This window comes from Spermophilus citellus (assembly GCF_964194105.1).
Source record: "Spermophilus citellus genome assembly, chromosome: 6".
NCBI lineage: Eukaryota > Metazoa > Chordata > Mammalia > Rodentia > Sciuridae > Spermophilus > Spermophilus citellus.
Window position 1 is genome coordinate 98773719 of NC_138187.1, and position 12046 is coordinate 98785764.

The window sequence follows — 12046 nt, forward strand, 5'->3', positions numbered from 1 at the left end:
ATGTATTTAGTTATAGTGTGTTCTCTTTTAGTCTTTAAAAATATATAATTACATTTTTAAAAATTATAGTATGGGGCAGGGGGTGTACTTCAATGAAAAGTACTAGCCTAGTGTGTATAAGGCCGTAGGTTTGATCTCCACCACTGTCTCCCCAAATATACATACAGTTCTGTTTTAGTAATTTTTAAAAGTAGACTTTCTGTTAATTTTAACTTCTCTTAGTTATGTTGATATTTTACAGAAGTTCTTAATATTGTTACCTAATTGATCCTCTTCACTCTCAGTCTCCAAGGCATGTCATAAATATGGGAATGATTTTTGTAAAGTAAGGCTACCTACTGAATTAACATACCATAAACTTCATGGAATATGATGGATTTACCCTTGGTTTGTAAAAGTTGAATGTATTGGAACTATATGGATTGCTTGGCATGAGATTTAAAATGCATCAGTACTTCACTATGTTGTTGTGATACTGATTAAATTTTCTCTCTTCATTTCCAACTTGGCTTTCTGCAGTCAAGGGAGCTAGGAATGTGATGAGGGAATAATATTTTCTATATTGAGGATAATCAACTGAATTAAAGGATACCATAAAGTAAAAGAGGAATAGAAAAAAGATACTTTAAAATTCAAAGTATAAAGCTCAAGTGGGTAACAATAGTTCTATTCCTTATTAGAAATTATTGAAAACTGAAAATAAGGCAAATTATGTATATATTATTTTAAATAAAAATTGATTAGATTTTAAAAATATCTAATTACTCCATGTGCACTGAATCCTTTGGAGGCAGGGAATCAAGAAGAGAAAAAAAAAATCTGAGTAAAAGACTCACAAATAAATGGATTCAATTCCATTTTTATAATACTCAGTTGCTTTTTATTAAACTTTATTAGAAGCAAACATAAGTTGAACATCTATGTGCTAAATACTGTGTTGGGGCTTAATTAAAAAAAGAATTTTTTTTAAAGGAATTTCTAATCCAGACAAGGAAATCAGTCACTACAATAGGATTTTTTTTAATTCTTTAATTTGTTTTAATTAGTTATACATGACAGTAGAATGCATTTATGCACTTTGATATATCATACATAGATGGGATATAATTTCTCATTTTTCTGAGTGTACAGGTTGTAGAATCATATTGGTCATGCAGTCACATATACACACACAGTAATTATAATGTCTGTTTCATTCTACTATCTTTCCTGTCCCCACATCCCCTCCTCTTCCCTCCTGTCTCTTCCCTCTACCTAATCTAAAGTAACACTATTCTTCCCTAGTGCCCCCAGCCTCATTGTGAATTAGCATCCGCATATTAGACAAAACATTCAGCCTTTGGTTTTGTGGGATTGGCTTGTTTCCCTTAGCATGATATTCTCCAACTCCAACCATTTACTGGCAAATGCCATAATTTTACTCTTCTTTAAAGCTGAGTAATATTCCATTGACTATATATACCACATTTTATTTATTCATTCAGCTATTGGGGGACACTTAGGTTGGTTCCATAGTCTAGCTATTGTGAATTGAGCTGTTATAAACATTGATGTGGCTGCATCATTATAGTATGCTAATTTTAAGTCCTTTGGGTGTAAACCAAGGAATGGGATAGCTGGGTCAAATAGTGGTTCCATTTCCATTTTTCTGAGGAATCTCCATACTGCTTTCCATAGAGGTTGCACCAATTTGCAGTCCCACCAGCAATGTATGAGTGTACTTTTTTTCCCACATCCTCACCAACATTTATTGTTGCCTATATTCTTGATGATTGCCATTCTGACAGGGGTGAAATGAAATCTTAGAGTAGTTTTGATTTGCATTTCTGTAATTGCTAGAGATGTTGAACACTTTTTCATATTTTTGTCAATCAATTGTATTTCTTCTTGTGTGAAGCATCTGTTTAGTTCCTTAGACCATTTATTGATTGGGAAAAAACCAAAACTTATCCAGTAGGATTTTTGAGCCATTGAATCTACCACCCTTAGCCCTCCTTTGTACCCTCAGACCTTTTCTTATGTGGTGTACTTTTGTTGATCAGTTGTTAGAATAACTTCATGTGACTCCCAGCCCTGCTGTTGCTTTGTAATAATAGTATTCCTTGACAAAAATCACAAGATCCCCGAACACTCTTACTCCTTGCCTTCTGCCTCAGCAGCCATTCCTGGTTGGAGTTAAGCAAACAAACCATATTGACTGTACTTATTTTAAATTCCTGACTGTGAACCTTAGGTGATCCCTTAATTCTCTATGTCTTTTTCCCATTCACTTTCCTGGTTTTTTAGTGGACTGTAACATACTGTTTTGTTTTGTTTTTAAATCTCTTTACATCTCTAACATCTCTTTCCTGCCTCACTTTCAGATTGTGACTTTGCTTTTTGCCTCATTGAGAAATTGAGAAGAAAATTTCTATAGATTTACATTGCATCTACCTTCCTACCTGCATTTACATTCATGTTCTCTGTATTTGCACTTTTGGCGATATGTGTTTATAATCACATTACAGTCTAAATGCCCTCCTTTCTTTCCAAAGCAAAGACATGGGCCTATTTTTTACTTGTTCAAAATCATTCCCACCTTTAGACCTCTAATTATTTCTCCTATCTCAAAGAAAACTTTGCCTTCAGTCTATCTGGTCCCACTCTGCCATTTCTTTTCTTCATTTCCATCTAGCAAAACTATTTGAATGAGTTATTTTAACTTGTTTTCCATGTTTTCTCTTGTATCTGTGTAAATCCATTCTAACTACCCCCACCTACTCCACCTCCAGAACTAAGTTTATCAGGATCACTAGTGAGTGACCTCATGTAGCTGAATCCATACTCCATCTTTTCTTGTATCTTGTCTCATCAGTGGTATTGGTAGCATTTAGTTTATCATTCTTTCCATGATGCGCTTCACTTGGAACAGCTGCAAATTATTTCTTTATTATTTCTTTTCAACCTTTCTCAAAATTAAAACAGCCATTCTTCAGATATCCTAACTTTTGTCTCTTTTTGTGTGCTTTTCCCTTATTTTTTCTTCTGTCCATTTAACTTTTAGCTGTCTTTTACATTTGATTTCTCTTTCTTTTGCTATTCAGTCTTAAACTTGAGTCACTTTTCTAATATTGAATCAATCAATCTTTCTTTTTTTAAATGGAGTTGGGGATTGAACCCAACAGCACTTTACCTCAGAGTCACATACCCCAGTTGTTTTCTGTTTTAAGACAGGTTCTCGCTAAATTTGCAATGACTGGCCTCAAGTTTATGATCCTCCTACCCCATTCTCCTGAATTGCTGGGATTATAGGAATGCCCCATCATGCCCACCCACCCTGATATTGAATATTCTATGTGATTTTTCTGAGCTTAAGAAATTTCATCTCCCAGAATATAACTTCTGCCTAAGATTCTGGCTCATTCCCTCTACTACTTCTTCTTTTTTTTTTTTTTTTTTTTTTACCAAGCTTTCTGTATCTGGACCAGATTACTTTATGTTACACAGACCATTTCACTTAAAACACGGGGAGAAAATTCCTGTTATATATTAATTCCATTAATATATATTAGCCATGTTTAGAAAAGTTAAAAGTATGCCTGGCATATGGCAAAAGGAAATGAGTTATTTTAACTTGTTACCCATTTTTTCTCTTGAAGAAGTTCATATAATAAAAGAAGCCTCAATGCTTTTTTAAAGTGGTTCTTGAAGAATATAAGAATAATGGGCTACTGTGACAGATGTGGCCTGTACCTTGAAATGGAACCTCCTCACAGCTCATTTATAAGTGTAACTATGTGCTCACTTTTTTTTCCCCCCCTTGTACCAGGGATTGAATTCGGGCACGTGATCACTGAGCCACATCCCCACCCCTATTTTTTGTATTTCATTTAGAGATAGAGTCTCACTGAGTTGTTTAGCATCTCCCTGTTGCTGAGGCTGGCTTTGAATTCATCATCCTCCTGTGTCAGCCTCTTGAGCTACTGGGATTACAGGCATGCACCACTGCACACAGCTGTGCACTCACTTTCTAAGGGACTGTCAGACATTGCCATAGAGGCCTCACTAGCAATGTATTAGAGTATCATTTTCTCTACATCTTTGTATCATTTGTTGTTCTCCATTAAAAAAATTTTTAGTTATTCTGTGTGTGAATTGATATCTCATTGTGATTTTGATTTTGATTTTCCTAATGATTAGTGATGGTGAACATTTTTTTACATGCAGTCATTCATACATCTCTGGAGGAAATTTTGTCTTCAGGTCTTTGTTTTTTGTAATTGGTTAGGTACTTTGTTCGTTAGCTGAAGAAGTTCTTCATATATTCTCGATATTAATCTGTTATCAGATATGTGATTTACATGTATATATTTTTTGTTTAGAGACAGGGACTTGCTTAGTTGCTTAGGGCCTCACTAAGTTGCTGAGGTTGGCCTTGAACTCACAATCTTCCTGTCATAGCCAGTGGAATTACAGGCATATGCCACCAAGCTAGACTCAACATACATATATTTTCTCACCCTGTGGCTTATCTTTTCATTATCTTGGTGGAATGCTTCTCTCTCCCCTTTCCAGTACTGGGGATCTGAGAATTAAATTCAGGGCTTCATGCATGCTAGGCAAGTACACTACCACTGAGCTACATCCCCCAGCCTTTGGAATGCTTTGATGTACAAAAGTTTTTAATTTTGACAAAGTACAATTTATGTATTTTGTTGCCTTTTTTTTAATTCAAGAAACTTCCATATCCAATATTATGAAAAATTTGCTTCCTTTTATATTGAATGGGTAATATATAGGTCTTTGATCCATTTTAATTCATATTTGAATATGTCATAGTCAATTCTTTTTTGTGACCTATTTGGGTACTATAAAGAGAGCCTATCTTCTAGATAGCAACCAAAATGGAGTTTAGACTGAGATACCTGAATGAATTTAATTGAAAATGCTTTATCCGTAATTTTCCTTTTACTTTTTGTCTCTTTTTATCTCTAAAGAATTTTTAACATTAATTTTCATCTTAATTTCTCTAGTCTTTATAGACTATGCTGTATGCTTTATTTCCCTCTCCCATTTTACTTCCATGAAATTTGATTCCTGCTATACTGTTATTTGAATGTCATTATATTTAGGAATATTCATGAGAGGGTGCAAAGTTGTTCTTGTCATACGTACATTTTGAAATAATTGATAATAATAAAAATGGTAAAAGCAAAGTGCAATAGGAAATTATATGTTTTGTTTTTATATTATAAAAATTAAAGGCCCATAAAATGAAGGCCATTTTACAGTGGCTTCTTAGTAAATACCTGTGAAGTAGTTTTCGAGGAGAGTGACTTTTTTGGGTGGTGGTGTTGATGGTGGGGTAACCAAGGATTGAACTCAGGGACACTCAACCACAGAGCCATATCCCCAGCCCTATTTTGTATTTTGTGTAGAGACAGGGTTTCATTGCGTTGCATAGTGCCTTAGCCTCCTGGGATTACAGGCATGTACTGCTGCCCCTCGTGAAAGTGGCTTTTTGAGTAACCATAATTTGGGGTACATGTAAACATAAACATTCTCAAAGGTAGATAAATATTCAATGTGGGCCTGTCCTATTAGGTAGTTTTTATAGATTGGCAGTTAATGTAAAGCATAAACTTAAACATGTTCTCTTTGATTGTCTTATAGATTGGCCAGTGTATTAGTATTTTGGTCTAAATATACACAAATACCAGTTCTCCAAGCCTTTCTGATATTAAAGTAAATTTTTGAGGTATTCAAAAACCTCATCTGTATCATAATATATAGTTTATGTTGCAGTTGTTAATCCTTTTTAGTGTTCATTATAAGCTTGATAAATTCTTGGGTGGGGTGTTTTTGGTATTGCATATTACATCTCCCTTGAGATCTATACTTTTGTTAATTTTCCTAAATGATAAATCTTAAATATGGTTGTGTTATAATATCCATATTTTTGTCAATCTCTGTTTTGAATTATGACGAATGCCATTCCTGTTTCTTAGTGAGTTTAGCAGTGTTATGTTTTTTGCAGTTTAGGTACATGACTAAAAGCATTAAATGGTGATCAATGGTTCTTTTTTAAAATTTTGCTTTAGATATTTCATCAGATTAAAATATAAATTGAGATTATGTAAAATTCACGTTTAAATATTGCCAAATTGCTTATATAAAATTTATAGTTATTAAACTAATGATACTTTTCATTTTCACTTTCCTTTTTCCCCCCCTTCTTCTGTTAATTTTCCTTAATCATTTAAGGAGGGGAAACATTTCCTTGTTAAAATAGTTTAAGTTTCTACTTTGGATCTGAAGATTTTAAAAATTAGTTGATATGATATGTATTTTCTTTATGTCTCTGGAGAGGCAAGATAGAACATACATATTGTCTAATAGTTATTAAATGAGTATCCAAACAGGGGAGAAAATATAAATGTTTCAGATATATTCATGTAAGGTCATTTATCCTTTTAATAATATGTATATATATTTCAGAGTTTCAAAGTATTAATGTCAGTTTGGTTTTGCTGCAATATTATCTTTGAGATAATTTTATTAAGAATGTAATTTATTTGTTAAAAATCTCCAGACTATGCCATTAGAATATTTATTAAGTGCTCATGTTATGTCTTTGAAAGTTGGGCATTAGAACTGAAATCTTAAGTGATATTTGCGTGGTAACTGTTTTGGTCAGTATATCTTCTTTGATGAACTGTACTGTTTTCATTATTACTAAATTATTTCTTAGGTGATTTGCCAGTATATCTGAACAACAATCAAAGTTTCTCTTTAGAACTTTTATTTTTCTCTGGTGAGAGCAAGTATGCTATGGTCTCTGAATGGTTTCTGTTAGTTTTATACTGTTATTTTAACCCATCTTAAAAATATTGATGTTCGATTCTCAGCACCACATATAAATAGATAGAGGCCCATCAACAACTAATAAAATATTTAGAAAAAATACCCATATGGCTGCTTCTTTCAAAAGGTTTGTATTGTTACTTTTGTAATTACTGCTTAGCATTGTTATCTCTATTCAATTGTAAGCCTCTTGGTGAAAGGAACTTTTTGTTGCATTCATTGCTGAATACCCAATGCCCACTGCAGAGTCTATCAGGTAATAGGTACCTGTGAGGTATTTGTTGAATGAATTAAGTCCACCGAGGCTTGGAATCTCATATATTTTGTCTTGTGGTTCAGGTACTGCATTTTATGTGGTTAGGGAGCTTCTGAGAGCTTTAAAAAGTTAAATATTTGAGTTGATTATGCATTGTTCCTCCATGTCTGTTCCATTAGTTAAATGTTAGATAATCTTAATAGAAATACTCACATATTATTCATGTATATACCTTGAAAATATTTTCCTTAGTGGTGTAGATGAATATTGGATAAAGTACTTGTCTGTGTTTCATGTATATCATAAATTGTAATGAATGGTTTGATAAGTGAATTGAAAAATTTGGACTAATAATCATATTCTTTTATTTTTGTTTTTCATAATGTTGGAGATTAAATTCAGGGTCTTGCAAATGGTGGGCAAGCACTGTACCACTGAGCCATACTTCCATACCCTGCTAATCACGGTTTTAATTTTCTAACCCAGTATTTGTTTCAATATTTGTTTATTTACTTATTTATTTTTGTGGTACTAGGGATTGGACCCAGGGGCGTTCTACCACTGGCTACCCACCCACCCCCTTTTATTTCAAGAGTGGGTCTTGGTAAGTTGCACAGGCTGGCCTCACACTTAGAATCCTCCTGCTTCAGCCTCTGAAGTGCCACCCTGTCTGGCTCAATATCTGTTTTTATGTGGAAGCATAAGATTAATTTTCTTCTGGCAGAAATTTTTTTCTTAGTGTCAAGAAGAGGACAATTAATCCTCTGATCATAATTTCTAAAGGTAAAGTTCACTTCAAGGCAGGATAGTTTAAATCAACATTCTGCTTTATTCTTCATATCCATTCCCATAAAATTCTATTGCATGATTCTGAAGTTGTAAGACATTTTAATATTTTTTATTTTATTTTTTTGTGGGCCAACTGCTCAGATTAAGTTTTTTTCCCCCTCAGTTCTCCAGCTACATTATCATTAAACATGTAGCTAATGGCAAAAGACCTGTTGTGCTTAGAGAGAATTCTAGTTGTTAGGTATAAAGTGACTTTTCTGAAGATCTGCTGCTGTTATAATACTATGTCCTTCCTGCTCAGTATAGATGTCCATCAGAATGTGCTAATGTCCTGATGGCCTGTGTGATGTTTAAACCAGAGTCAGCCATACTGGAGTGCCCTGTACAGGAATAACCAGTGTATCTGAGAGGATAGGGTTTTCATATGTTTGGGGATCCCTAAGAATAGGACTAGAAACATTTTAAAACCAAAAGGTTTGTTAACTTACCTATGAAGACTCCAGTATTCTTCAACAATGCACTTTTGAGTCAGGAGCAATGATGCACACTTGTAAGTCCAGCTACTCAGGAGGCTGAAGCAGGAGGATCATAAGTTTTGAGTTCAGTGTAGACAACTTAATGAGACTCTATCTCAGTAAAATAATAAAAAGGACTGGGGGTGTGTAGCTGTGTGGTATAGTGACCCTGGGTTCCATCCCTAGTAGGTGAGGCATTCTGTTCCTTGAGAAATGAAAAGGTATTTTATGCAATAAGGTATCCTAAGGAGAATTTGGGAAATATTTTATGGTCTTCTGTATCTTAGTTGCAGTTTTCTGCTCTTTGCTATTTCCTTTTCAGAAATTTTACTTTTTAATGGTGTTCAAGGTATTTGAACTTGAGCTACATTTGCCCACTTTTTATCATCATTGACTACTTTATCTGTTATACCTAAAATAAATGTGTCATAGTCATTTTAGGTTATATTAAGTATACTGAATAAAAAGTCTAAAGTTTGTATAGATTAAACAGGGTGAGTATAGCTTTTTGTTGTAGTTCTGAACTGAATTACTTTTTATTCATGTAGTTTCTTTTGGTATTTGATGAGAATTAGAAATTTTGACCCATTATTGCTTCCCTTATTTAAAGCAGTTGGCATTAGTAATATACACATTGAGCACTTTTTGTGTCTGTTGATTTTTGTTGTTTAGTGAGGTGGGACTAATGTGGCCCAGGCTGGCCTCAGAATGCCTCCACCATTCCTCCTACCTTCACCTTTCAGGTGGTATCTGTAAAGAATATTGGGTTTGGGGACCCAGCTTTTTGGTACCCCCAACACACATGAATTTGTTTCTTCTTTTCTGTTCTTTGAAGGTAGTCTTTAAATAAGAGCAGTTGTGTAATAATCTAAAGGTAATTATATGAAGGGAAAAACGTTTCCTGTTTTCAAATAGAATAATCAGTTATAATTATTATTTTATCTTCTGATTGTCTTTTGCTTGGAAGATTGGCCAGGCAACTAAAATGCTACTTAAAACCTCATCACATTTTAAAATATTTGTCTGCCTGTATGTCTGTATCCATAGTCTCAACCTCTGTTTGGTAAGAGCATTTGTATTTAAAAAGATTTCCGGTGGCTGGGGTTTGGCTCAGCTGTAAAGCGCTTGCTTCCCATGTGTGAGGCACTGAGTTGGATTCTCAGCACCACATAAATCAACAAAAATTTTAAAAAATCCATTTACAACTAAAAAAAAAATTTTCAACCAAAATTCTCATGTATTGTTTTCACCTGTCTGTCCTATTCACGGGTAGTTTCTTTTTTTTTTTTTTCCTAGTTATACATGGATGCAACTTCTTTATTTCGTTTATTCAGTCAGTGGTCTTCCCTGTGCTTACTTTGATAAGGCCAGGAATGCCCCACACCATTATTCTGGTGTTTTACCAATCAGTGGGTATCGGGGATTGAACTCTGGCACTGGACCAGTGAGCCACATCCCCAGCTGAGTTGCTTAGCACCTCGATTTGCTGAGGTTGGCATTGAACTCGTGATCCTCCTGCCTCAGCTTCCCCAGGCACCCGGACTATAGGGGTGCACCACAGCTCTCAGCTTCCTTTTGTTCTCTAATTCTCCAATTCTCCACATAGTGTCTTATGGAAAGCCTAGAATACTTGAAAGAAGTCAGTAATATTGTTGTGTCAAATAAGTACAGTAATTAGGATTTTAAGCATACACACTATACTTCTAAAAGCTGTTAATTATGATGACAATTACAGTATTCTTACTACATTTTATAAAATGAACAGAATTCTGGCTAAGAAAAGAGAAATCCAAAAGAATAGTGTCAGAACAAGGGAATACCTGAACAAATTAATGTTAAGTACCAAAAAAGTGGATCGGGGAAAAAAAATGAAGGAGTCATAACATTAGCTAATATTTTATAGACTTGCAAGTTAATATGTAATTGCTGTAACAAGACATATAACCAGAGTGACCATGATGGTTCACACATGTAATCCCAGCAATGTGGGAGGCTCAGGTAGTAGGATCACGAGTTTGAGTGCCAGGCCAGCTCAGGCAACTTAACATGACCTTGACTCAAATTTTTATAATAAAAATAAAGTGGTTATGGACGTAGCTCTGTGTTAGCGCACTCCTGAATTCAGTCCCCATTACTGCAAAGCAAAAAGTTAAAAAAAAAATCAGAGAAAGATAACCACTGACTTTCCAAATAATTTCAAAACCACATATGGTATTTGATGGTAATTTTGAAACAAAATTGTTACCCAGAATGATTAAGACCATAGTGATTAATTGCTATTATTGAAATAGTAATAAGAACTATTTATGTAGATTATTCTATCTAAGTCTAGATTGACATCTTACTTGTAATAGTCTGCTTGGTCCAGTGGTCTTTCCACATCAAATTCTTCTGACAGTCAGTCAGTCAGTCCTTTGATACCATCCTTATTTTATAATTTCGGGGAAGAAGATGAGGATTACCAGATAGTGTCTGTATACTGTGGCATTTGGGAACTGAATAACAGCCTTTACTATATAACAAATAGTCTTTGGTTAAGAAAAGTTTTTTAAAAAGACATGTTTGTTTATCTCACATTAATGTAATGTGTAGCCACCATGAACTGCCTTTGGTGTATCTCAAATAGGAAATTTGTTTTCTTTTACTCAAATTTGATAGCACTGACTTCTTCCATAGTATATTCTCATAAAGGAACTTTTTAGGAATCACATTGAACTTTGCAGAGGGTTGGAAATTGGAGGTATTTTGTGTTAATATTCCATCATCTTCACAATTTTTAAAGGAACTAAATTGTTTCTTTTTTATTTTTGCAGTGCTGGGCCTTAGACCCAGGGCCTCATACATGGTAGGCAGGCACTCTGCTATTGAGTTACTGCCCAGCTCTAAATGGCTTTTTAAAGTATAATGTAATTTTTTGTATTGCTGGGAAAGATAAAATGCATCATAAATGTATAGTAGATGCTACTCTGCCAGAATAGTTCCCAAAGGAATAATAATACTTCCTTTTTAAAGCTATTCAGAGTACCTAACATATATTTGATTCTCAAAAATCTTTATGTGGTATGTAGTCTTATTTTTTAGTGTATTTTTAAAAGCTGTCTTATGTTATACAGTGGAAAACTTGGCCTAGTATTGAGAATAGGGACATATGATGAGTAAGCAGGTATTATATTAAGACTTTTCCAGTGTTCCTTCCATTCCTTTCCCTGTTCTCATTGTTGCTCTCAGCAGCTTCCAGTGGGTGAGACCATGGCATGATCCCTTGCATGGAGTTGAGTCCTCAACAGTAGTTTATACTAGCTATATGTAGCCAGTAGTTTATACTAGCAGGATGTCATTTTGCCTGGGAGTTGCTATAGATAATTTTTAGGCTATAGTAGCAGGAGAATGTAATTTCCTTATCAAGTCATGACTCAAGTAATTTACTTGTTCATTTGGGACCCTTGTTAATTTGTTTAGTATCACTAATTTAAAACCTCCTTTTCAAACTTTCATGTTCTAGAGTTTAAGATTTGAGTTTTTCTGCAATAATGTATATAACGTTAGAACACAAAAAGTGAATGACAATTTATTTTATTTTAAAATTTTTTTTAGTTGTAGATGGACACAATACCTTTATTTGTTTATTTTTTAATGTGTTGCT

General features: G+C 34.1%; 1 protein-coding gene across 4 annotated transcripts in view; it reads left to right on the forward strand.

Moving 5' to 3' along the window:
• Positions 1 to 12046, forward strand: part of ARID4B (AT-rich interaction domain 4B) — a 143920-nt gene that overhangs the window by 112156 nt on the left and 19718 nt on the right. The window lies entirely within an intron of this gene.